Here is a 27,413-nt window from a genome sequence, read left to right on the forward strand (position 1 = left end):
GGGACAAGGAGCAAGGGGAGGGGTTGGATGGGTCAGGAGTTCTGAGGGGGGGCAGTCTAGGGAGGGGAAGTGGGAGGGGGCGGATAGGGGGCAGGGGACAGTCTGTTTGGGGAGGCATAGCCTTCCTTACCTGGCCCTCCATACAGTTTTGGAACCCCAGTGTGGCCCGCAAGCCAAAATGTTTGCCCACCCCTGACTTAAATGTTACAAGCAAACAAAAGCATGTGGGGTTAGCACAGAGGAGTCCACAAGCCAATAAGAAATAATCCTAATCGCATCTAGCTAAACATTCTGATCTACTTACACATTTGGAATTCAGATAAGTATTTCTAGGCACGATCTGATGATTTATAATCATACTTGGCTTAGTTGCTTATAGCATGGCTGCTCTGTCCCTCCAGCCCAGAGAACAACAAACAAAGGCAGTTTCTTTCCCAATTTTAAAAAAGTTCTACCTTCTGATGGGCTCTTTTGGTCAAGTGCCCATGTTTTTTTCTTTACCTGGAGGACTTTTTAACCCTTTAGAGGTAAAGCAAGTAAAGAACAGCTACCAAGAGGGATTTTACAGCTAATTGGCTGGCTGGGTGTCCATCAAAGGGAGCAACCCCCCCCCCACTTTATTTATCACAGTTGGTCTGTGGGGGTCACCCATCCATCCGCCTTTGGGTGCTGTCTCCAGAGAAAGCTCTCATCCCTGTGGCTATTGGCGGGGAAGTCAGTCCGTCGTGCTCCTTCCAGTCTAGCTTTCCGGTTACTCAGGGTTTGCAGGCTTGTGTGTGGGGGATAAAGATAGCCCCGTTTCTACCAGCCGGATGTGTGTGAGGTTTGCAAACGCGCTGCCCTCTCTCCACTCACATTTTCCATTATGCAAGCACAGCTCTCTCTGGCTGTAAATAGCTGGGCAGTTCACCAGCACTGCATGCGTGCGTCCGCGTAGACCTGTGTTGCTGGTTGTATAAAACACATGTGAAGAACTGCCAGGCAAGATCACAACAATGAGCCAGCTCATCTAGTGTCTTGTCTTTGGTGGCTAGTGGCCAGGTTCAGCTGTTGCAGAGAAGATGCAAAATGCCTTGCAGGAGGCAATTATGGGAGAACTTCCACTAGAGACTGGAGCTTGTGCTCCGAGACATGAGGGATTATGTCCTTCCAAAGCACTAGTTTTTTAAATCCTTATTACTCTAACTCTGGATTCTTTGGGTATCCCTATAATTATCCAAGACTCTTTTGAACCCATTTTAAGCTCTTGAGCTCAATTACATCTTGTGGATGTGAGTTCCACAAGCTAATTCTGCATTGTAGGAAAACTTATTTCCTTGGACCAGTTTAAAAAAAAACATTGTCTGGAAATAGCTCTGATTGTAAATGCCTGGGTCCCCTTGAAGCCCAGATAGTGGATTCTCTATGCTTTTGCCATAATTCCTCCCTCAAAAAACCTCCGAAATCTGAGAGTGTGAAAATGATCAGTAAGAGGATGCAGCTGCTTCATTCACACACCATATATCACTGCTTTACTTACTCACTCCCTATGCAATTAATGACCTCCACCCACTCTAAACTCTTCCCCTTCCTGTCTCCTGAAAGAGTAGGGTAGTGCTGGAGACATACGCTAGAAATAACCCTCCATTTGTTTAATTAAAACTAAAGATTTCAAAACCAGTTTACTCCCGTATCAGAGGGGTAGCCGTGTTAGTCTGGATCTGTAAAAGCAGCAAAGAGTCCTGTGGCACCTTATAGATTAACAGACGTTTTGGAGCATGAGCTTTCGTGGGTGAATACCCACTTCGTCAGATGCATGTATTCACCCACGAAAGCTCATGCTCCAAAACGTCTGTTAGTCTATAAGGTGCCACAGAACTCTTTGCTGAGTTTACTCCCGGGCTCTGTTGGCACATGCTACAGCCTTGTGTGTCTTTTGTTATGTTGATTGAGTAGTAAGATGTTTCTTTTATGGTAAAAAGGGAAAATCTTGTCTTTTGGCCCTTCTCGAATGTGTTGAATAAAGGAGGTGGATTCTCACCTTCATAACCTTGATGTAAAACTGGAGTAACTCCAGTGGTTTCAACAGGATGACTCTGGATTTAATCAGTGTAACTGAGTGGAAGTTGTGACGGGTGTGTTACATTTATGCAAAGCAGACCTTGCTGGTTGATGCACTGAGCTGTACTTTTCAATTAACAGTCATATGCTCTGGGTTCAGGCTGGAGTGCACTGGAAGCAGACCTCACATGTATGTTTACAAGTATGTTGCAGCAGTGCCTAGGTGGCCCGTGGTGCTGTGTAAATAGAAAGTAAATGGCTACCTCTGCCCCAAAGAGCTTGCTGTCTAGCAGATGGGACAGACCACGTGGCTGAGGCACGCAAGTGAGTTGAGCTGGGGAGCTGGCCAGGGCTCGCTTCTTACCCAGTCAGGAGCCGTGCTCAGATCTGGTGCCTGCCTTGCAGCCATCTGGGGGCAGACATCTGTGTGCAGAGGTGAGTTCTGAGGGTGACCTGGAGGAGGGCAAGGTGGAGGCATTACGAGTCTAGAGGGAAGCTCCCACCATGTGTCAGGGGCAGTGAGGGGAGAGTGCAAAGGGCTTGTAGAGAAGTGGGTGTCTGAGGCTGGCATTGCTGATGAACTGAAGGTGAGAGCTGAGCTGTTGACAGGATACTCCATAGCTCATACTGCAATCTGCTGATAATCTGTTGTACTTCTATTTACATGTATTTATGCCAATCATGGGCCTGATCCAGAAGTCACTGAAGTTGCTGGGAGTCTCTCTCTTAATTGTGATGAGTTTTGGGTCAGATTTTACAAAGGGAGCTAAGCACAGCTGCGAGGAGAGGTGTAAGTCACATAGAAAAAGTAAAGCAAGATCGTATGGCTGCATCACTTGATTGTAATAAATTTCCTGGGTGATTGCAGACTCCAATGATTGACATTTGCAGCCTGAACCACTTCCTAATGATGTTTTTTGTTGACTGATTCCCTGGGATTTTTTGGGGGGTGGAGGAAGGAGAGAGGGATAGGGTTGTATTGATATATCTTTATATGCACAATTAATGAGGGAAGAGTAGAACTGAAATATAACTTAAATACAACTAATATTTCGACTGTCAGTTGCCAGTAAGGAATTAGAAAATACAGAGGATCTCGTGACTGGAAGAGGGACACAGATCTTTCTGAAGTTATATTGATTAACTAATATCACAATTCAAAAGGTGAGTCACACTGAGATTAGTGCTGTCAACAAAATAAGTGTGTGGCTAAGAAAGGCAAAATCCCCTTGAAGGATCAACAAGAAAAAGCATGCTTCTGTGGAAAAACTCGATTTGGTGTGCAGAGGAGGATGGGTTTGCAGTGAAGGCCCTGGCTGGTACTCAGCAGTTTCAGTAATCAGCCCTACCACATACTTCCTTCATGACCTTGGGCAAGTCATTTAATCGCTCTGTACCACTTATATGACCCTACTTTACTGTGGTAGCTGTGTGCTTCATAATCTTGAATGTTTGTATCCTCCACCCACCCCTCTGAGGGAGGGCAGTGCTATTATCATGATTTCACAGAGGGGAAATTGAGGCACAGAGAGCCCACATGATTTGTACCTGTCATCCAGGGAGTCTGGGGGCGGAGCAGGGAATTGAATGCCAGTCTTCCAAGTCTCATGCTAGTTTCCTGATCACTGAACTACCTCCCTCTCTAAAGGACTCACCCTTCCTTCTCTGAGGAGTTCCTGTCTATAAAATGGAGATGGTAATTCTTCCTTTCTACCCGCTCCGTCTGTTTAAACTGTAAGCTCTTCCGAGCGGGGGCTGTCTGTCCTGATGTGAATGTGCAGTGCCCAGCGCAAAGGGGCTGCTGGGTGCTCCCACAAATGACAATTGGCAGTTTTTCTTCCTGGCTCTGTGGTGGCTGTCACAGGTTTGTGCTAGGAGTCCACACTGATAACTGCCTGCATTTGGGATGTAATACTGATTGACCTGTGGTTTTGTTCAGATGTGGAACGAAGCCCTGGCCCAGGGCCGTCCAGCTGGTGTGCTGCCCTGGGGCTGCAGATCCTGTGATCCTGGGCCCCAAGGAGCTGTGAACTTGCAGCAAGGGCTGCCTGCCAGCAGGCTGCCAAGGAGCTGGGTGGGTGTGGCTGGAAGCCAGACAGGGCTCTGTGAAATGTTTCAGTCAATGAATTGGCAGATTTGACCCCCCCACCCCCTAGAATGCTGGCATTTGTGTTAGCCAGGCCCTTGCTTTGACATCTCATCCCAGAGACGGCAGCTCCAGGAGCCAGCACCATGCTAGGGCACATGGGAATCGTTCACCACACGGCCTGCAAACACCTGTGCCCACTCCTGGGAACTGGGAGAGTTCTGAACCAGCAAGGTCCTGTTTGGCTCATGAAATCTGTCCCCATTGCAGCCTGGGCAGGGGATAGCAGCCCTAGGAACGGGCTCTGTGGCGAACACTCAGTGCTAACCCCATGGTTTGGCTGGGAGCCCATCCTGCAGAGCCCTGGGCTTGGCTAACCCTGCCCATGCCCCATAGAGCACAGCCACACGAGGCTAGGCAGGGGCGTGCTGAAAGGCCGAGTGCCTGAGGCTATTTTTAGCTATTCCCCGCTGATCATATCACACCTCTGTGTTGTTGACTGACTGTTATGAATGACTCGAAGGTGGTGGCTTGTGATCGGCCACCAGATAGTTTCGTTCTGAGGTTCAAGCGCTGTCCTACTTTATTGCTAGCTGAGAGCTGGAGGGCTCCCATATGCGCACTGTGGAGCACAAAAGAGAAGCTTGGAAAGGTGCCCCCTCATGGCTATTGAGCCTGCTCCTCCTCTGGGGGTGAACTGGGTCACTCTGGAAAAGTGTGGGGTCGGCTCAGGGGAAAGTCCTGGGAGTGAAAGGAGAGCCAGACCTGGTCTACAGGGTGCTGAGGGGGGAGGGGCAGAGGTCTGGCTGTGCTTCAGGAGCAGCAAGGCTACAGTAGCAAATCTGATGTCCAATTTCCTCCTCCTTCTCCCTCAGTCTCTTCACCTCAGCTTCACTCCACGCCTGCCTGATCCTGTGCCCCTCTCTCCTTCCCTTCCCATGGAGATGCTCCCCTCCTGACTAAACAACCCAAACCCTCTGGCATGGGTCACTTGGCTGGGGTGTTCTCCCCTCCTCCAGCCAGGCTCTGCCTGGGCTGTTCGGATCTGCAATGCCTAGCATGCTGGGGCCCCAGTCTTGACTGACCCATAGGCTCTGCCGTAATATAATAAAGAGGCCTAATAGTCACAACCCTCCAAACCCGTAGCTGCTGTTTGAACATTTTAGGGTCTATTTTGGGGCTCCATTATTGTCCCTTCATACATGGAGCCTGATTCTCAGCTGGGGTAAATCAGGGCCATCCCACTGAAGTCAGCATAGATCTCCAGATTCCCACCAGTGGGGCCTTTGCTTCCCACTGAGTCTGGGTCTCTGTTCACCCCCTCTGCTTCTCCCAGGGTAATGCAGGCCAGTTTCTGCCTGTGTCTTCTATTTTCTCCCAGCATGGCTCTTGCCTTTTGCGTCTCCTCGCTGTCCTCCCAGCCTGATGCACTGGGTGATCCCAGATCTGTGGTGCAGAGTGCCCGTGGCAAGATTTTACCGTTCCTAGAGACACTGCAATACCAGGTCAATGTATGGGGTGGACAGAGCAAGCTCCTATTCCATCTCCCTGTTTCAAAAATCAAGTTAATATACAGTCCTCAAATAAAGGACATATCAGATATTAAACTGATAAGAACAAACACTACACTTTGATCTTAGCTCCAGGGGGTGTTGTGCTTTGCAGGTGTCTCTTGCGGGGACAGTGAGTACTGAACAATAAATAATAAGTCGCCTTTTTTCAAATCAATGGGTTCTGTGTTCCAGTGCTATTAGCAGCAGATGAACAGAGCAAGGGCCAGGGTTTTCAGATCTGCTAATCAGGCCTAAATCATCCACTCACTTGGCTGGGCCAGAGGAATGATTAAAGTGGCAAGGTTTGATTAAAACCAAGTTCCTGCTGCTATGCTTTCGGCAGCGCCTAGAGGTCCCAGCAGAGCACAGGCCCTCTCCACTTAGGAAGACAGTCCTTTCCCAAAGAGCTCACAGTTTAGGGTGATTTTATAGGGACAGTCCCGATTTTGGTGGCTTTTTCTTATATAGGCACCTATTACCCCCCACCCCCTCTCCCGATTTTTCACACTTGCTGTCTGGTCACCCTGTCACAGTCACACAGACAAAGCATGGGTGGCGAAAGCCAGAGAGGCTACCCAGCAGGTCTCCTTATCCCATCAGGGGACATGTTTATCCAGGGATCCCAGAAGAGGCACCGTGTGGTAGGAGAGGGATGCGGAGGGGTGGGGGGGCATAGTCAGCTGCTGGCTCTTTCCCCAGTGAGCTCTTGCCTGGCATGTACTGACTGAGGTGTTGGCTTTCAGATCAGAACTAAACCTCATGCTCTGACTGCTTGTGATCCCTAGAGATCCACAGTGCCCTTTCTCTAGTCGAGGGGTGTGGGACTGGCCAATCTGGTGTAACGATGCTGCCCTTGGTGGGACATGTCTGAGAGTATCAGTTCAGGACAAATTGCTTAGAGCAGGGCAGTAACAGCCCAAGGCTGGAGTTTCTCCACTTCTAAGGCATGCCAAATCAGCCAAACAGAGAGGACTTTGGTTTTATCCCACTGGCTAACCATAAGCCATACAATCAATTCCCTTAGACACTCCAGTTTCCCAGTATCACCACCAGTGCCACTCGTCCTGGGGATGAATAATTATGAAAACCAATACCACAGTAAAATAAAAAAGATTGTCCGGATCCCAAAGGACCAAGCCCCAGACCCAGGTCAATATACAAATCAGATTTTTCCCACAAATCATGCTGTTGCCAATCCTTTAGAATCTAAAATCAAAAGGTTTATTCATAAAGGGAAAAAAGATATAGATGAGAGTTAGAATTGGTTAAATAGAATCAATTACATACAGTAATGGCAAAGTTCTTGGTTCAGGCTTGTAGCAATGATAGAATAAACTGCAGGTTCAAATTAAGGCTCTGGAGTACATCCACAGCTGGGCTGGGTCATTCAGTCCTTTGTTCAGAGCTTCAGTTTGTAGCAAAATTCCTCCAGAGGTCAGAAGCAGGATTGAAGACAAAATGGAGGGGTTTTCAGGGCCTTTTATATTCTCTGCCCGTGGAAGGACCCCTTTTGTTCTTACTGTGGAAAATCACGGCAGCAAGACGGAGTCTGGAGTTACATGGGCAAGTCTCATGTCCATACATGACCCAGTTTGCAGGCGGCAGCCATTGCACACATGCTATCTTGAACGTTCCCAGGAAGACTTCTTATGTAAATTGGAGTCTCCCAAGGTCCATTGTTAGTTAAATATTTCTTGATTGGGCACTTAATTTTCAACTTCCTTTCTCAAGAAGCTGACCAAATGCTTCACTAATGCTATTTAGAATCAAACACATTGAGATACAAGTACATAGCCAATATTCATAACTTCAACTACAAAAATGGTACACACATACAGAGAGCATAATCATAACCAGCAAATCATAACCTTTTCATAGACACCTCACACAACAACCTTTGTACAATGTTTGTTGCAAATATGTAACAGTGGCTGCAACAATGATCTATACAGTCATAGTATATGTCAATAACATCACACCTGGTTTGACAATGGCATTCTGAGTCCCTAGAGTCCTCCCTGCAGTTTGAATTGGGTACAGTGTTCCTCTTCACCTCCTTATGCTGGCTGCTATGCAGCGCTGCTATGTGCTGCTCCACAGCTGCTGCCTCCCACCCTAGAGGTGGCTGCATTCCAAAGGGTGATGGCATGTAGTGCTTTGGGATCTGGTAGGATAAAAGCTGGAAATGAAGTGCTTGTTGTTCTTTTGTTACCCAGAGCGATGGCAGGAAGGCAGGCAGTCTGGGGGTTAGTGCAGGAATAAGGATGCTGGTAAGGAAGGTCATTCTTAGTGCCTGCCCCTGCTGCCACTGGAGACAATGGCAGGATCAGATCCTTAGCCTGGGTCTACACTTGCAAATTGTACTAGCATCGCTATGTTGGTTGGGGTATGAAAACTCAGCCCCCGCCTGACCTAGTTGTGCTGACCTAAACCTCAGTGTAGATGCAGATACATCAACAGGGTCAGGGAGATCTAATGCTGCTTGTGGGGGTGGTTTCCTACACTGACCGAAAAGCTCCTTCTGTTGGATGGCCTGCATCTGCACTCAGGGGCTGCGCTGAGGTAGCTGTGCCAGCATAGGTGCTGTCGTGTAGACATACCATAGGCAGGAGTGAGTCAATCAGATGTACCCCCTGGAATGCCCTTTGATTTGGGCCTCCCCCTGCCCTGCTATGCAGTGCTGGTGTGTGGGGGAAGAGAAGAAAGCGGGAATGGCTGTAGGGCTCCTCTCTAAGCCAAATGGGAGGGGTTTTTGAGGGGGCCCAGCGGGGTGAAAGGGGAGACATCCTGAACCCTGGGGGGTTGTGCTGGTCTCCCCGTGGAGTGCACACCTCAGAGTGCCGGAGCAAGAGCAGCACGCATCCTGCAAGCATCGTGCCCTGTCCCTGCTGGCCTGGCATCTGCGCTGCCAGGAGGAGGGGGAGATGTGTGTGAGGAGTGAAAGCTGCTGTGCAGGCGCAGGCAGGTAAACACTCCCTCCCTGAGGGATGTGGTGAGGCGGTGTGTACTCACCGCCCCCGTGTTCAGACAGCAGATCGAAGACACGATCCGGAAGAGAGAAGTATTTATAGAAACAAGGGCAGGCAAACAAGCAGAGCCCTGAGCCAGTGCCAGTTCAGTGGCTGGTGATGCTTTGTGCTTTCAGCGAAACCTCTGCTGGCATGTGCCAGCTGCTGACTGAGAATCGGGCCGCCTCCTGTGCCCACTGCAGGTCCCCACCAGGGTCGTGCAGGGGCCATGCCCTGAAAGTAGCACAGGTCAGAGGTTTTCAAGCAGATTCCCAGAAGTGCTGCACGCCCATGTCACTTACAGTCGGTACCTGCAGCTCTCTCTAATCCTCCCAAGGATCAGGCCCTCGGGCTGGCACTGGGGCTCTCCTTCGATTTCCCCCAAAGAGCTCTGCCATTAAACGGGAGCTCAGACTCACTACAGGTCTGAAGCTGGGGCAAGGATCCTGACCGGGTTTTGAAGACCGTTGAACTCCTGTGTGCTAGCACGCCAGTGGTAGGTGTGGCCTATGGGCAACACAATACCCAGCTGGAGATGACAGCAAGGACGTCAAACAGGCATTTCTCTGAGAATAACAATGAGGCCTTGTCTACACCAACTGTACTGCCTTAACCCTACCGGTATAGCTAACGTGTCCGACCCCTGGCGTGGATGCAGTAAGACTAGTATAAAGGTGCTTATACTGGTATTGCCGTTCCCCTAAGGGAAGAGGAGTTAGCTCTACTGGGTAAGGCACTGGGCCCACACTAGGGATTGTACTGGTGTGTGTAGTTCGGTGAATAATCACCCCCTAACCAGCGTGGTGTAGGGAGACCAGGCCCAGCTCACACTGCATGACCAGCTGCTCTCCCAGGGTTGTGGGGTCTGGATCTGGGGGTTTGGTTTGGCTGGCTGTGGAATTCAGCAGCGGATCTGGGTGCAGACTCTGACGTTGCAGCGGGCACTCTGGGCTCATCACATTGCGTGGCCTGCGGGTGTTTGGTTACAGGCTGTGAGCTCAGGATAGTCTAACAGCAGTCTGCAAGTATGCTGTGCAGCACCTTGCTCTGCTAACACTGATTTAACCTGCTCTCCCTTGGGAAGTAGCTTGGTATTAGTAGCCCTGGTTTCCAGAGGGATAGATCAAGACTTAAAGAGATCCAAGTAAATTGCTGAAAGTTATGTGGTGAATCACAGCAGAACTGGGAATAAACCCAAGAGTCCTGATCTGCATCCCTCTTCTCTTGCAGTATCTTCCTGGGGTCTCTCCCTCAGCCTGCAGCGTCTATTTTACTAGCCCAGGAGATGTGCAGCCCTAGTGCATTCACAGCGCAGGTCCAGCCCAAGGTGTGAGCAAGGCCAGTCTCCTCTCACTGCCTTTCTGACATGCTTCCCCTCAACCTGGGGGGACCCTCTGTGAGGCGAGAAGAAGACAGGACTCTCTGCTATCTGTCCCACCCTGGGCCTCTCTGGCGCTGACCACAAACCAGGTGGTGGTTAGGAGACGAAGAACTGGACTGAGATCCTCTTTACTCATGTTACATTGGCCCCACACAGACTTCACAGGGAAAGGTGATTTCCAATCCCTGTGGCAAGTTATCTCATCATGCTGCTGGCTTGAAGCCCTGCTGGCATTTGGCCTGGAGCTCCCCGCTTCTATCTGTGCACCTTTGTCCAGACTGTCAGGCATAGCCAGGCCGCTGGGGTTGGAACAATAGCATCATTTTGGTAATGTTGTGCTGGCAGCCCAGGCTGAGTCCTAACCCCCAGCTAGGCCCAGCTATGGGTGCCAGTGCTAATGGTGTGTGTGTGTGTGCTGTTGGATGTGGCTGGAGAATCCAAAGGGTTACAGCAAGAGCAGGGCACTGAATGTGGAGCAGGCTGTGCCTGCGGTGCTGTTAGGTGCATGTACATTTACTGTGCACAAAGGGACTTGTGTTGGAGACAGTGTGTTCTAGTGGGTAGAGCACTGGACTCAGGTGACCTGGGTTCTACTTCTGGTTCTGCCACTGGTCTGCTGGGTAACCATGGGCAAGTCATTTCCCCTGGCTGTGCCTCCATTTTCCCAATGGTAAATGGGGCTACTGATCCTCACGTTCTTTGCAAAGTGCTCTGAGCTCTACTGATGGAAGTGCCACATGACAGCTAGAGATTATTAAGATTTGCTTAACGTGAGCTCTCCTTGCATGAGTATTAGCCACATGCTCATTACCACTCAGTGTGTCCCTTCTGTACCAACTACATACACTCTCAGCACCTTCCCCCAGCCATCAGGCTGCCCTTGGACTAGGCCTGCCATGCGTCCAAGCAGGAGACACCCCTTTGTTCTGTCTTGCTGGCTGGCCAAGGAAGCTGTTCAGCAAATATGATCAGCTCCTTCCAGTGTGTGGGTTTGGTTTTGTTCTCTCACAAATAAACTACTTGGGGGGAAAAAGGATCTTAAAAACTCCAGGTGTTTTAAGGAAGTTAACAGGACCAATGGGACCCCACTTGCTTTTCCTAAGGAGGAATCGCAGAAGCTAGGGAGGGATGATATCTTCATCTCCCGGGGACTGATCCCTCCAGGAGATTTACAGAAGAGCAGGGAGTCCTGACTCCCCAGTCTGCTGCCAAGGGTACTAGGCAGGTCTTACACCCAGACCTTTTGAAAGCAGTGTCCCTTACATCCAGAAAGATGCTGTCTTGTATTCCTGTCAGGGGCAGCATGGAGCTTGCTTGCTTTTCACCTGCACTTGAGAAAAAGTGGGCATGGCTTTCAGTGAAAGGAGAGTGTGTGGTCAGGACCAAATCCCGCCCTCTGTAGTTTGCCTTCCAACAGCCGCAGGGTGGGGAAAACAGTCAACTGAGAAGGAGCAAGTTGGAAGCTGCCCAAAGCAGCTGTAAGGTGCCCATTGCCTACTGGGCACACAGGGGAGCAGAACAGATGTGGATGCTGCTGCAAAACTGAGAGTGCCCGTGGGAGCTACCCCTGTAGTACTGGAGGTGCTGGGTGGAGTTCTGTCTGGTGCTTGGGGATAGGGAGCTGAGCAGAGGACTCTGTCCTGTACCGATGTCTTCATTTTATTGGGCTGCCTTGTGTCTGATGCACAGATATTGGTTTTGGAGCTGCCGCTTGTGTATGTTCCTCTGTGGCTGGCCTGTCTGACTGATTGTGCAGTATCCCTACACTGCGTCTCCAAAGGCACGTGCATTGATAAGAAACTCACCCCAGAGTTTGCAGGCACACATGTCTGCAACAGCAATGACACTGCACGCACAGCCCTATGGTCAGCACCCATCCACACCCACATTACAGGAATACTTTGCCTCATGCAACCAGGGCCGGTGCAAGGATGTTTCGTGCCCTAGGCGAAACTTCCACCTTGCACCATCCCCCCTCCCCAAGCCCTGCGGCAGCTCCCCCTCCCGGCCCTGAGGCACCCCCCTTCCCCCGTGGCAGCTCCCCACCTCCCCCTGGCCTGGGGAGCCGTGCGGCAGCTCCCCAACCTAGCTCACCTCTGCTCCGCCCCCTCCCAAGCCCTGTGGCAGCTCCTCCCCTGCCATGAGGCACCTCCCCGGCGGTAGCTCCCCATGCCTCCTCCGCCCTGAGGCGCCTTCCCCATGGCAGCTCCCTCACCGCTCGGGGAGCCGCGCGGCAGCTCCCCACCCCAGCTCACCTCTGCTCCGCCTCCTCCCCAAGCCCTGCGGCAGCTCCCCCTCCCCGCCCTGAGGAACCTCCCTGGCGGCAGCTCCCCACCCCCCTCCGCCCTGAGGTGCCTCCCCCATGGCAGCTCCCCCACCGCCCGGGGAGCTGTGCGGCAGCTCCCCACCCCAGCTCACCTCTGCTCCTCCTCCTCCCCGAGCACGCTGTCGCTGCTTCACTTCTCCCGCCTCCGAGGCTTGCGGCACCAATCAGCTGTTTGGCACTGCAAGCCTGGGAGAGAGAGAAGCAGAGCGGGGCGGGATGCTCAGGGGAGGAGGCGGAGCAGAGGTGAGCGGGGGCGGGGAGCTTCCCTGCGTGACGCACCCCCCTTACTTGCTGCAGGCGGCCCTCCCCGCGCCCCCCTGCCCCAGTTCCCTCCGCCTAAATGCCGACGACGGAGGTGGCCGAAGATCTGGTCCCCGGCGAAGAAAATGCAGCCCCCCAAATGCTAGCGCCCGGTTGCCTAATAGGTTGCACCAGCCCTGCATGCAACCGTGACTTACTAAAATGCTGGTGACTTATGATCTCTCCTTGGCTTCTAGATTACTTTCTCATTAGCCACACACACTTGTGCACTGCCTGTCTGTCTGCTTCTGCTGATACCATCAGCTGCCCATGCTCCTGTGTTAAGCATAACAGAAATCTTTAATAGTCTAGCTCACTGCTGTAGCTACAGGGCCCTCTGGGTGGAAGAAGGAGCTCTTACAGCGTTTTAACGCCTTTAAAAAAGTCCGTTATGATCCGCCTGGGCTTTAGCTCTCGGTGTGAGATTTGTGCACACACTTCTTTCTCTCCCATCCAAATGGTCATCATATTGCCCCCTGCCACGCACAAAGTGTAGACATCCCATTACACATGGAGATCAGTGAACACAACGGCTGAGACAGAGAAATCAGCTGAAGAATCCTCTAGCCTTGCAAATCTCCACAGGGCCTGAGCCCAGAAAATAGAACCTTGTCACTGTGGGGTACATGGTCTGTGCTGCAAGAGGCATCCAGCAGGACAGACCTAGATTTGGCCTCCTCCTGCAGTCCCTTGAGCCAGCTGGTCTGAAATGAACAAGTGTTTATCATAGCCACAGTCCTTTGTGCTTCTCTAGCATCCTCCCTCTGAGGAGCTCCACCTACATTGCAAACTTTGAACGAACTGGGCACAAGAGGCTTGTTTAAGGTCACACAAGTAGTTGGGGTCAGGGCTGGGCATTGAATCTAGGAGTCCTGGCCACCAGCCGCCTGCTGTAACCACAAGACCATCCTCAGTGAGCTGGGGGAGCTTTGAATGATTGCCTCCAGGTTCATTGCTTGTAACTCCCTTTTAGGGCTTGCAAATGAAAACCAGTCCGCACCTGCTGCTCTGAGTGGCTAGAGGGTGCTAATGCTCCTCATGTAACCTTTGAACTTGGTGAATTGGACAGTTCAGGCAGGACTTCCCCTTTCCCACCCCCAAAATACTCTGTAACAGAAATAGCTCTCTCTGAACGCGTACGTGGTCAGGACAGCTGGCTGTGAATTCTCTGTGGTGCTGGATCGCGGGCCCCTGGAACCTCGAGGAAAGCAGAAGTGGCTAGGGAGCATTCAGTGTGCAGAAGGAAGTTTCATTTCTGTTGGGTTCGAACAGAAAGTGAAGGAGGCGACTTGCTTTGTCACGATGAACGTTGATTTTCGGATCAGTCCCTTCGAATCTCCAGGGTGGGGCTGGGGGGCATGGATGGAGCAATGTGCCATGGGAGATAGTACTGCCGCTGCATGGGCTCTACCTGCTGTGTGGGTGCATGGGAACATGGCCCCAAGCACCTAGGCAAGTCTGAATGCAGCCAGGAGGAGGCGCTGATGACCAGTCGTGATGCCCTGGAGCAGTTCCTCTCCCTCTAGGAACCTTGGTTTTGTACTTGTTTTCTAGGCATGCTTTGCATGGCTCCCAATTATGGGACATGGAATTGGATCGTCTTGCAGAGCTCTCTGAGATCTGAGTGCCAGCATGGGGCAAGGAGCAGGCTGCTGCTACCTAAGAGGGATAATGGCACTGATGTGCATGTCCACAGACTGTCCCTCAGGGTGAGAGCAGCCTTACGGCTGGCAGTGGACTCAGACAGGGCTGCCTCTGGGAATGGGAGATGGCTGGTCACCTAGGCAGTTAGTGGATTGGATCCCATTCACCCAGGGAATGGGGGTGTTATCAAACTCATCGTCCCATTGGTCTGTCTGCACAGAATGGACCAGTCCCTCCCAAATCTCCCATCCCAGCAAATGCTGAGTCTGGTGTCAGACCAGGACTGATTCTTTGGGGGCTTGCTCCAAAGACCTGGTCTGTGGGTGCGGCAAGAGATCCCTCCAGGGCAGTTCAGCGGCATCCCTGCCAAGTCTTTGACGCAGTGTGGAAATTAAGCCAGCTGGAGAATCGAGCAAGTGTGCAGACCTCCCATAGACAGTAATGGCAAAGCCCACACCAGGGCTGCTGCACTAGGGCATGGTGACTGCAGAAGCTGCATCCAGCCTATTGGGGTTTAGCGATTTCTCAGCTGCCTGCAAGGCGCTGCATGATGGTTGCAAACAGGCAGCATTGTTAGGTAGCCACCTGATGGTGACAATGTGCCCTTCTTGGCTTGGCTGGGCTAGCAATTCGAGTATGTCCTTCCACAGCTATGCCACTGCAACCCCACTGCTATTTTTAGCCATGCTACAGTCACATCTCAGATTGCAGTATAGACACACCCTGGGTATCAGGGACCAAAGAAAATTGGAATGAATCTGTAGGCTCAGACAGCAGAGTCACCAGTAATGCTCTGCACATGCAGCAATGAGAAGAGTTTTCAAGGCCTCCCTCACCAAAACCTCAGGCCCCCTGTTGCTAGAGTTAAACAACCTCTGTTTACTGCTAGTGATCTAGGGTTTAGAATTGTGGTTCTCAAACTTTTGTACTGGTGACCCCTTTCACATAGCAAGTCTCTGTGTGCGACCCCCCTTATAAATTAAGAACACTTTTTAATATATTTAACGCCATTATAAATGGTGGAGGCAATGTGGGGTTTGGGGTGGAGGCTGACCGTTTGTGACCCCGCATATAATAACCTCGCGACCCCCTGAGGTGGCCTGACCCCCAGTTTGAGAATCCCTGGTTTAGAACTATTCCAGCCTTGTCTGCATAAGAATGTCTTTTTGGTATAAACCATGGTATGAATTTAAACCAATGTAGTTCTACCAGTATATCACCTCTAGGGACACTTGTTCCGGTATCGGCGTGGCCTGTTTTTGGCTTAGCTTGTATCACTTGGGAAGGGGTTTTAACTAGGGCTTTTGATTAACTGCAGTTAATTCATGCGATTAACTAAAAAAAATTAATCACGATTTAAAAAATTAATCACAATCGCACTGTTAAACAATAGAATACCAATTGAAATTTATTAAATATTTTGGATGTTTTTCTTCATTTTCAAATATATCAATTTCTGTTACAACACAGAATACAAAGTGTACAGTGCTCACTTTATATTTTTTATTACAAATATTTGCGCTGTAAAAATGATAAAAGAAATGGTATTTTTCAGTTCAACTCATACAAGTACTGTAGTACAATCTCTTTATCATGAAAGTGCAACTTACAAATGTAAGTTTTTTTGGTTACATAACTGCACTCAAAACAATGTAAAACTTCAGAGTTTGCAAGTCCACTCGGTCCTACCTCTTGTTCAGCTAATCGCTAAGAGAAACAAGTTTTTTTACATTTACAGAAGATAATGCTGCCCACTTCTTAATTACAATGTCACCTGAAAGTGAGAACAGGCTTTTGCATGGCAATGTTGTAGCTGGCGTTGCAAGATATTTATGTGCCAGATGCGCTAAAGATTCATATGCCTCTTCATGCTTTGGCCATCGTTCCAGAGAGATTCTTCCATGCTGATGATGCTTGTTAAAAAAATAATGCGTTAATTAAATTAGTGACTGAACTCCTTGGGGGGAAAATTATATGTCTCCTGGTCTGTTTTACCCACATTCTGCCATATATTTCATGTTACGGCAGTCTTGCACGATGACCCAACACATGTTGTTGTTCATTTTAAGATCCCTTTCACAGCAGATGTGACAAAACACAAAGAATGTACCAATGTGAGATTTGTAAAGATAGCTACAGCACTTGTCCCAAGATTTAAGACTCTGAATTGCCTTCCAAAATCTGAGGGAGATGAGGTGTGGAGCATGCTTTCAGAAGTCTTAAAAGAGCAACACTCCAATGCGGAAACTACAGAATCTGAAGCACCAAAAAAGAAAATCAACCTTCTGCTGGTGGCATCTGACTGAGATGATGCAAGTGATCATGCATTGGTCCGTACAGCTTTGGATCGTTATCGAGCAGAACCTGTCATCAGCATGGATGCATGTTCTCTGGAATACTATCCTGAATTGTGCTGAAAAGCCAAAACCCCTGATTTCTTTTGGCAGGAACTAAATCTCAACAAACTCTATTTCAAAAACCCCCAAATGCAGTGTCTTGGCTTGCTCCTGGGGTAGTTGGCTATATGAGCAAGCAGCTGCCCAGGTTGTCAGGCAGTCTGGCGGTCAAGCTGCCTGGAGTGCCTGGACCCTGAGGAGCCAGCTGGTTTGGTGGTCGAGCAGCCCGGGGAGCTGGACAACAGGAGATTGAGGACATTGAGCGCTTGATGGCCAGCTGCTTGGCACCATATAGCTAGGGGAGCTGGGGAGTGGGGAGCAGGGGAACCAGCCAGCTGGCTACCTTGCACCCTGGGGAGCTGAGGACTTGGGGAGCAAGATGAGTGGGTGTGTTTGTAGGAAACCAGGCAGGTTTCCCTCAAACACTTTGATGGAACGTTTCAGTTTAACCAAATTGGAATTTGCTGGTGTTAAAACTGTTCCCTTGGGGAAGTTCTGAGTAGCTCTGTTTAGAAGTCATGGGAGGGTGCTCCTTCCTCAGCGTCAGTAATGATGGATGCCTCCACCTGGGGTGCTGGGCTGCTCGGGGTGCCTACTTTGAAATGAACCATAAAAGAAAGCGCGCCTGGCTACTCCTGTAAGGAAAGATCCATGGGGCCTGTTAGCACAGAGATTGTAGATGATATATTCTGGCCACCTTCCAACTCACCTTACCATGTTTTCTCTGAAGTTTCAGTTAGGTACATTATCTGCCTTCACTTCCACTGCAAAACTGTGATGTAGCTTTGTTGTTAAACGGTTGCTGTGCTCTACCCCAGAGATGGCTGTGTCCAGTTACAAAGGAAGTGACCCTGGCAGGTCTCTGACCTTTCTCACAGGCGGGGTTATGAGTCTTTTGATGCAGTTCTGCTCTGAAGGAAGGAAGGAAGGACTGTGTAGAACAGGCACACAGCAGAGTCCTGTGTGTGTGTGTCAGGCTTTTTACTCTTCTGAGCCCCACAGAGACCAGTCAGCTGTAGGAGAGGGAGCTGAGGTCACCCTGAGAATTGGTTACTAAATTCCAGTCGCTAGGCCAGCTCAAGAGATGAATAGCAGCAGATCTTTCGGAGCTGTTGTTTTGGCCTGTCTGCAGACTCAGCCAGCTAGCACTACATCTGAAGATTATCTTTGCAACCATAGGGGCCGGAGATCTAGCGCTTTTTTGCTTTAAGTGACAGCAGTGCAACCCCATGGATTGCAGTGGATTACTCCTGATTTATACAGGTGTAATGGAGAGTAGAAGATTTTTAGACAAAGCGCTGAGATTCTGCGACAATTGGAAAATAAATTGTGAGTGTGTGGTTGCGAAATTGCATTAATACAGAGGGCCCTGCCCCCAATCTGAATTTTTTAGATTCCGAGTAAAACTACCCTTTAATTTGCTGCAGTTGAAACAGGACTTGCTCATCCTTGGATCAAAATGGTTTCAAAGTGCCAAGTATTGTTCGTTGATACAGATGGGTCTTTAGTTGGTTGCTGGCTGTGTTTTTCTGGCACTGCTGAGGTGAAGGGAGGGTTTCACACCTAGACTAAGATGCATCAGGCCAGTGAATCTGCATGGTGTAAGGAGTAGTTGGCTCGGATTCTCTGCCCACTCTTATTGGAGCAGCGGCTGCCTGGGCTGTCTCACCCCCCAGCTTGTGTTTCCTTTCCTCCCATGATCTATTTTTATCTCTGCTAAGCACACAAACCAAGTCCACCTGCAGCTTCCCTGACTCATTTCCTCGTTCACCTGCATGACAGGAAAGGCAGGAGCTGCTCATTTGCATGCAGCCATACTATTGGTCTATTGATACTTTGGTTTGAGCTGGCGGCTTCCCTGGGCTGGGATAGCAAGTGCAGCTTCCCGGGGCTCCAGCTTGCAACTCGTCCTGCTTTTGACTCACTTGCTCAGAAACCATGAATTGCGAGGCAGACCCAGTCCCGAGAGCGTAGCTGCGGTGCAGGACTAGAGCAGCGTTGACTGACAGCGCCGGAGAGCAAGGTTTGGATACTGGTGTAATGTCACCATCTGACATGGACAGATTAGGGAGGTGAATATTTATTTCTGTCTCTCTGATACACACGCACACACAGCTCCCAGGTACACATATACACTCACTCTTTCTCATTCATTTTCACACTCACAATTCCCCATTCCAGGTAAAACACACACACACAGCCCTCTCCGGGTATGTACGTGCGCGCACACACACACCCCTACCTCACTAGTGTGCATGTGTGTGCGCACACACATACACACACACACACAGCTCCTAGGTTCACACACTCTCTTTCTCACACATACACACGTCTCCCAGATACCCCATCTTCCTTTCCTACAGATCCACACTAACACAGGCACCCCATGTACGCTGGACTCCAGACATACAGGCTTACCACACATAGAGGCAGGTACTCACAAATACACTCCTAGGGCTGTACAGGAGCATGGAGGTCTCTTCTTTCTGTTTCTCACCTACATGTCCACAGGCAGAGACTATATTTAGCTCCTTCTCGGGGCCGAAATGTGTATTCCTCCGGAGGGTATCTCTGCAGAAGGGCTGAGAGAAATCTCTTCCACTGCCAGCCAGACCTGGATGGGGGAAGGGGAAGTTTGTGCCTTCTGCATGTACCTCAGACTTCCCTGGGGGAGCCAATCCAGGACATGTGCCTTTGGGGCCAATGAGTGTGTTTCTCAAGGATTAGCACAGACCTTTGGAATGGCCATGGTGGAGCTGACCAATGGGCCAGGTGTCTCCAGCCATGACCAATGCAGAAGCCAAGTGTAAAACCCTGTATTGCACATCATTATGCATTGCTCTCTGCGTCCTGCTGGCAATCGTTTCACCATTTCAGACAGAAGTGCTAGCCCTCGAAATGTTGTGTAGCTTATAGCTAGAGCCTGACCCCACTGACCTGCCTTGCATAGGCTAGGAGGGTGTTGAGAAAAGGCCTTTCTTCCTGCCAGTGTGAGATCTGTGAGCTGGGGGATTGCCTCCTAAGGAAAGTCGTGGAAGCCTCAGTCTCTTGAGTCATTTAAAACCAGAGAGTAGCTTGTAGGGACAGTCCAGGCCTGGTCCTTGAGTGAATCAGAGGATGATAATAGCATTTACATTGTGCTTTTAATTTTCGATGGTGTAATCCTCACAGAAGTTCTGTGGACAAGTGAAGTATCTTTGACTAGATGACTGGGTGCCCTATGAGGCTGCTTCCATCTCTAACATTTGTGATGTTGGGACAGTAAATGGAGCAGTTGCCAGTCTGATATGGTGATCCACATCTCTCCCCCCCCCCCCCCGCCCCCCGCTGCTAGCATTTAAGGGTAGGGGAATGGGTTGGCAAAAAAAAGTCAAATTCCCATGAAAATGTTGACAGATACATAGCCAAATAAGCCTGCTTAGTGTACATATGTGGTCATGTATGTTTGTGCAGGAGGCAGTGGGTGTGTAAATGCACATATGTGGGTATGTGTATCTGGGTGGGGAGGTGGTGGCTGTATGAATGCACATATGTGCTCATGTGTGTCTGGGTGGAGAGGTGGTGTGTGTGTGAATGCACATATGTGAGCATGTGTGTCCGGATGGGGAGGTGATGGGTGTGTGGGTATGTGTGTTTGTGCAGGAGGTAGTGGGTGTGTGAATGCACATATGTTGCATGTGTGTCTTGGCAGGGAGACAATGGCTGTGAATGCATGTATGTGGCATGCGTGTCTGGGCAGGGAAGTGGTATGTGTATGAGAATGCACGTATGTGGCACAGGTTCTGGGCAGGGAGGTGGTGGGTGTGTGAATGCATGTATGTGGCACAGGGGTCTGGGTGGGAGATGATGGGTGTATACCCAGAGCCAGGCTTATGGGCATGTGTGCTAACAATAACACCTGCTGCTTTCTTGCCCGGGTCCCTCTCCAGGGCTGACGAGCTGAGCTGGGAGCTGTCAGTAACAGATGCCCAGCTGCTCTTATGAGGGTGTTAGAGGAAGTTCAAGCCATGCCCTGGAGTACCTATTTCTTCCATTCTCATTGCCCACTGGGCCACTAACCTTCCCCGCCCCCCATTCATGAAAGGGAAAAAATGGTGGGATTTGTTTGTTCCCCCTGCGTTTGGCAGAGCGACTTCCCATTGTTGGCTCAGTCCTCAGCTGCAGCTTTGCAGAGCTCCCCGCAGCTTTGCAGAGCTCCCCACAACTGAGCATGGCAGCAGGCGGCAACAGTTGCTGCAAGCCGCCTCTCTGACACGGGCCCTGGCCAGGGGCCGAACCAGTGCAGTCTGTAGTGCTCCCCCAGTGGGTAGGACTGCAGTGGAGCACAGCACATACCATGGAGGAGGAGCTGGCCGAGGAGTGCTGATATAGAACTGACTCTGCATTTAGGGCAGTTTTACGGTCACTGGCCCCATCCTCTTGCCACAAAGGGAGGTGACTGCAGGGCAGGAGCTATTTCAAACACCAGCTTTGGGTTTGAATTTTTAAAAATACCAGGTTTTTCACCTTGAGGGAGGCCTCAAGGGACAGGGGGTGGGTACTCCAGCCAGCAGAATTCTCAGTGTTCCCTGGCTGAAACAGCTTCCATTCTCCAAGCCATAACAGTGCCAATTAAGGGGTCAAAAGTCAGTGCCGTGCTCTCATTGCCCGTTTGTGCGAGGAGGCAAATTGAGCTGCAGTCACTTCCTGGAAGGGACTTTTTAGCCAAAGGGAATTTTTCTGACTTGGAAGCTGTTTGGATGGGACTGAGGCTGCACCACCTGTGCCGCAAATTGAAGGCATCTTGAGCCATCTCTCCATGGAGACCTGCCAACCAAAGTAAGGATCTGAGTCTGTCATTGCTTCATTAGTGCTGATATGACTCAAGGAATGCAGCTGACTCACTGCAGGAGAGTTGGAAATACACCTACAAGCATGGGTAACTGAATGACTAGCAAATCTGAAGGACTATATGGTATTTGCAAGGCTCTGTTGCTAAGATGATTAGCTGCTTGATTTGTAGGTTGCATGTCAAAGCAAAGGGAGACCGGGGAGGTGGTGAGTCTGTAGGATGCTGAACAAGATAAAAATATAAATAATAGCTAAGGCTTTGCACTTCTAGTGTCTCCCATTCATGGGTTCAAAGCACTTCCCAAAGGGGTGAGGACTCCAGCTGGGGGTGCAAGCTCTGGGGTGGGGTGAAAAATTAGGGGTGCAAGGTGTGGGAGGGGGCTCTGGGCTGGGGCAGGGAGTTGGGTGGCAGGAGAGGGTGCGGGCTCCAGCTGGGGATGAGGGGTTTGGGGTGCAGGAGGGTGCCCTGGGCTGGGGCCAAGGGGTTTGGATTGTGGGAGGGGACTCAGGGCTTGGGCAGGGGGTTGGGGGCAGGACGGGGTGCGGGCTCTGGGAGGGAGTTTGGGTGTGAGAAGGGGTTCTGACCTGGGAAAGGGGTTTCGGGGTGTGGGCTCTGGCTGGGTGGCACTTACCTCAGGCGGATCCCAGTCACCGGCGCAGTGGGGCTAAGGCAGGCTCCCTGCCTGCCCTGGCTCTGCGCTGCTCCCAGAAGTGGCCGGAATGTCTGGCCCCTAGGTGGAGGTGTGGCAAGGTGGCTCTGCACAGTGCGCGCCACCTGCATCCACGGTCACCACCCCCACAGCTCCCACTGGCCACAGTTCCCAGCCATTGGGAGTTGCAGAGCCAGTGTTTGAGGCGGGGCCGGATTGCAGAGATTCCCTGGCCGTCCCTGTGCCTAGGGGCCTCCTGCAACTAAGGACGCACCGGCCGCTTCTGGGAGCTGCTTGGAGCCAGGGCAGGCAAGGAGCCTGCCTTATCCCTGGTGGGCCACCAACTGGACTTTTAATGGCCCGGTCTTGGAGTTGATTGTGTGTGTGTGAAAAGGTGCTGTGTTAGGGCCCTGCTGCGTCAGTAGGTGTCTGCATGTGAAATCCGCCAGTATAAAAGCGGGTGAGCCTCAGAATGGCCCCACCCACCCTTTAACAGCAGTCTTCTCTGTGTCCTCTATGAACAGAGCTCCATTGTCTCACTGCTTAGATGTGGCACAAGAGTTACAGTAAATAGCCTCTTGATCCATGCTGTGAGTCTCGCAGCAAGGCACCTGTCCTCTGTGCTTGGAGAGACAGCCTGAACCTCTTGGTGTTGACTCTGCAAGTGGGACAACAGTTGTCAGGGAGCTCCTGATTTTTATAGCCTCCCCCCGCTACACACACACTTTGTGCTTTTCTAGGAGGGGCTGCTGATGCCCCTACTCAGAATGCAGGAGAGCTTGGCTTAAGGCCAGCCAAGTTCCATCGCAGACTCACAGACTTTACTTGGCAGGAGGACACGGGAGCTGTGCAGGCACTTCTAAGGAACTCAATGCTTCCCCGGGAAGGCAGCCTCAGCCCTTCTGTGTGCTAGGGGATTTGCCCTGGTTACAGCTGCTGGCATAACTGCGGAGCTGCAACCGACTGTGCAGGTAGGCAAAGCCAGTTTTAAGCAGGAGGATTGCTCCGTCAGTGTGGTCTAGTAGCTAAAGCGCTGAATGGGAACTCAGAGATATGTGTTCTAGTTCTCTTGCTGGATGACCTCCGGTGAGTCACTTCCCCTCTCTCTGCCTCAGTTTCCTCATCTGTAAGATCAGGATAATGATGCTGACCTGCTTTGTAAAGCACTTGGAGATTGACTGATGACAAATGCTACGTAAGATCTAGGTGTTATCACAGTGGGGATATGCCTCGAAGCTGAAATCTCGGCAGATCACCTATGGAATAAAGGCAGAAGTAGGCCACATTAGCTAGTGGCCAGTACAAAGAGGCTGAGTGTCTAGGGGTATGTCTATGCTATGAAATTAGGTCGATTTTATAGAAGTCAATTTTTAGAAAGCGATTTTATACAGTCGATTGCGTATGTCCCCACTAAGCGCATGAAGTCGGCGGAGTGTGTCCTCACTACAGTGGCTAGCATCAACTTACGGAGCGGTGCACTGTTGGTAGCTATCCCACAGTTCCCGCAGTCTCTGCCACCCATTGGAATTCTGGGTTAAGCTCCCAATGCCTGATGGAGCAAAAACATTGTCACGGGTGGTTTTGGGTACATGTCATCAGTCACCCCTCCCTCCGTGAAAGCAACGGCAGACCATTTTGTGCTTTTTTTCCTGGGTTATCCGTGCAGACACCATAGCACGGCAAGCATGGAGCCCACTTAGCTCACCGTCACCGCTGCTGTTGTGGGCAAGTCTACTGTGGGGGCTGCTGCGAGCCACGTAGCCAGTGCAATCATTGACGTTCTGTTATCAAGGGTAGCGACTCTGGGAAATGGGCGGGCCTTTTTAGATTTTAAGTGCATCACGTTCCTGTCCTTAGTCGCTGGGGAGGAAGTCTTGCAGCTGCACATTCCAGTCCAGTTGGCACTGTAACACCCCATAGCACTTCTGTGGTTGACACATGTAACAGCTCCAGGGCTCTTGCTCTTTTGCCTTGGCCGAGGTACCTTGCCCTACCAAGACCTCCAAGCATTCGATACAGAAGCACCTGCAGCAGCTGGCATTGCTACACAGCAGCAGCTCCTTGCCTTCGCAGCAGACAGTGCAGTGGGACTGGTACCCATCCTCGTTGGACATGTAACTTGGCTGGAGGTTCTGGGAACATCTTCCCTGCCTGGCTTCCAGCAACCTCCAGGGCATGATGTACGGCTCCACTGCTTCTGCTGCAACTCTGCTCTCCTGCAACTCAGCTCTCCTGCTCCCCAGCGATGAGCTTGGGGGGATCCGTTCTGATCCTCCTGGGTGCTTCTGGCAGACGTGGTACTGCTGCTCTGGGAGAACTCCTTGGAATCCTCCTCAGTGAGGTCGTTCAGGGGCTCCTGGACAGACATGGCCATCCTCCTCTTAGAGAATTGAATGGGAGCCAGAGACTCCAGGTCATTCTCTTCTTTAAGTTTCGTCTCATGGAGATTCAGTCCTGCCTGGAATATTATGCGAGCTGGAGACTTCTGCCTCAGGCCGCTCTCCCAGAGGGCAGCACCATGTGGTCACACCTACCTATCCTATCCCTTGATCCCAAGGCTCATGAAGCCTGGACAGTAGTAAGGAGCAGTTCAACTATAGGCTGAGCAAGTGCAGAATGGTGGTAGAATGTGCCTTTGGATGTTTAAAAGCTCGCTGGTGCTGTTGGTCAGACCTCAGTGCAACCAACATTCCATTGTTATTTCTGCTTGCTGTGTGCTCTATAATATCTCTGGGAGAGTAAGAGGGAGATGTTTATGAGGGGGTGGGAGGTTGAGGCAAATCTCCTGGCATCCGATTTTGAGCAACCAGACACCAAGGTGATTTGAAGAGCATTGCAAGGCGTGCTGTGCATCAGAGAGGCTTTGAAAACCAGTTTCATGATGGGCCAGGCTTCAGTGTGACAGTTGTGTGTGTTTCTCCTTTGTTGATTTTAATTCCTTGCAAGCCAACCACCCTCCCCCCTTCAAAATAAAGTAACTATTGTTTTGAAACCATGCATTCTTTATTAATTACAAAAAAAAATTAGATAACGGACAAGGTAGCCCAGGTGGGGTGGGGGAGGAAGGAAGGACAAGGCCACATTGCTTATTGTAGTCACACTAAAAATCAAACTGTTTGAATGACAGCCTTCTGTTGCTTGAGCCATCCTCTGGAGTGGAGTGGCTGGGTGCCTGGAGCCTCCCCTCCCCTCGTTCATGGGCATCTGGGTGAGAAGGCTATGGAACATGTGGGGGAGGATAGGCAGTTATACAGTGGATGCAGCAGGGGTCTGTGCTCTTCTTGGCTTTCCTGCAGCCCCAACAGACACTTCATCATGTCCGTTTGCTCCACCAGCAGACGCTTCATCATGTCTGTTTGTTTCCCCATTAGCCTCAGTATCGTATCCTGCCTCAGCTCTTCGCGCTCACTTAATTCTTTCCTGGCCTCTGCCACTGAATGCTTCTATGCATTAAGCTGTGTCCTATCAGTGCGGGAGGACTGCATGAGCTTGGAAAACATGTCATCGCAAATGCATTTTTTTTGCCTTCTAATCTGTGATAACCTCAGGGACAGAAGTGATAAGGGGACTATAGAAACATTCTATGCTCTACGATTCTTGAGGGACTGCATGGTCACCAGTGCTGCAGAGTTCACCATGCTGACCAAACAGGAAATGAAATTAAAAAGTTCCCAGGGCTTTTCCTGTTTACCTGGCTAGTGCAAAGTGTTCAAAGTGCTGTCCAAAGTGGTCACAATGGAGCACCCTGGGATAGCTTCCGGCAGCCAATACTGTCAATTTGCATGCGCACTACCCCAAATTGCAGCAAGGTTGATTTTAGCGCTACTACCCTCATTGGGGAGGAGTACAGAAGTCTGTTTTAAGAGCCCTTTAGGTCAACGGCACAGGGTTGATTGTGTGGACACACTCATTTTTAAATCGACCTAACATGGCTAAATTTGACCTAACCCCATAGTGTAGACCAGGCCTAGGAAACCTCATCTTATTTCTGCCAATAGCTTGTCCTGGCACTTTGGGTAAGTCATTTGCCTTCTCTGTGCCTCAGTTTCCCCATCTATGGTACTGGCCTAGCTTTGTAAAGTGTTTTGAGATTGGCGAGGTGAGATTCTATCAGTGGTACTGTTTGGATGACAATTAGTACAAATGGCTGTGCAGTAACTTCCAAACGCACCTCCAATGGGTTTTGATTTATTCCAGAAATAAAATACTGTTTCCATTCTGCCCCCATTAAAACAATCATGGGGCCAAATTTCTTCCTAAGCAGGAATGCAGAGGTAACTCCAGAGTTTCCTTGGTTGAGCTGGTTGCAGACTTTCCAACTGAACATGTTTTCGGTGGAAAAATGCTTTTGTTCACCTTGAAACTTTCCACAGGGAAGGTTGATTTAGATGAATTTTTTTTTTTTTTTAGAAAAAAAAAATCCAGAACAGAATGCTTTTGATTTTGTTTGCTTTGAAATTACTTTTCAATTTTTAAATTTTATATTCCATTATACATTATAAAATAGCAAAAAGTCAAAATCAAAATGAAACATTCTAACTGACCCCAAACTAAATATTTTTGAAAATGACATTTCATGAGAAGTTTTGAAATCTTTGGTTTTGTTCTGACTTAGAGATGAAACAAATTTCAAAATTGCAAAATTTCCAATGACACTGGAAATTCCAAGTTCCCTCCCATCTTGGTTCCTAGGATGCTTCCCTTGGGAGGTGGGGGTTCCGCACCCACAAATCCTCAGAGACCCATGCAGAAGGGTGCATTGGAAGTAAGGATCATAAACAGAAATCCTCTACAGGCTGGTTCTGGCCCCTGGGCTGTGCGTCTGCATAGGACTGGCACTGCTAGGCTGCAGCTGACTGGTGCTTTCCACAGCACGATGAGTCACCAGAAGTTAACAGCACTTCAGACTCCATGGAGCTAGAGCCCTGCTTGCAAGGGGAGAAAGGAGCACAGTATGGAGCTGGAATTCCCTCTCCCCCTGACCTGTTGAGGTGGAGGTTCCCCTCCCTTCTGAGTGCTAATGCAGAAGGGCCTGGGTAGATTATGTGGAATGGCCACACCCAACTCCTCCCAGATATTTGGGGGCTGAAGGTTGTGCCATGCATCCCCCAAAAGATAATTTTCTCCAGCTTTGTAGCTAGGGTCTGGATTTGACCTGTTAACTCAACCTGCTGAGCCAGTAATATCCCTGGGCAGGTG

The 27,413-nt window shown here is 50.3% G+C and overlaps 1 protein-coding gene and 1 non-coding gene across 10 annotated transcripts in view; one reads left to right on the forward strand and one right to left on the reverse strand.

The window, feature by feature from the left end:
* Positions 1–27,413, forward strand: part of DGKK (diacylglycerol kinase kappa) — a 188,033-nt gene that overhangs the window by 44,384 nt on the left and 116,236 nt on the right. The gene's annotated exons all lie outside the window — the stretch shown is intronic.
* Positions 5,595–5,779, reverse strand: LOC127057347 (U2 spliceosomal RNA). The gene has a single exon (XR_007776077.1). It is a non-coding gene; the product is annotated as a U2 spliceosomal RNA (small nuclear RNA).

The sequence above is a fragment of the Gopherus flavomarginatus genome, chromosome 8 (genome assembly GCF_025201925.1).
Source record: "Gopherus flavomarginatus isolate rGopFla2 chromosome 8, rGopFla2.mat.asm, whole genome shotgun sequence".
Lineage (NCBI taxonomy): Eukaryota > Metazoa > Chordata > Testudines > Testudinidae > Gopherus > Gopherus flavomarginatus.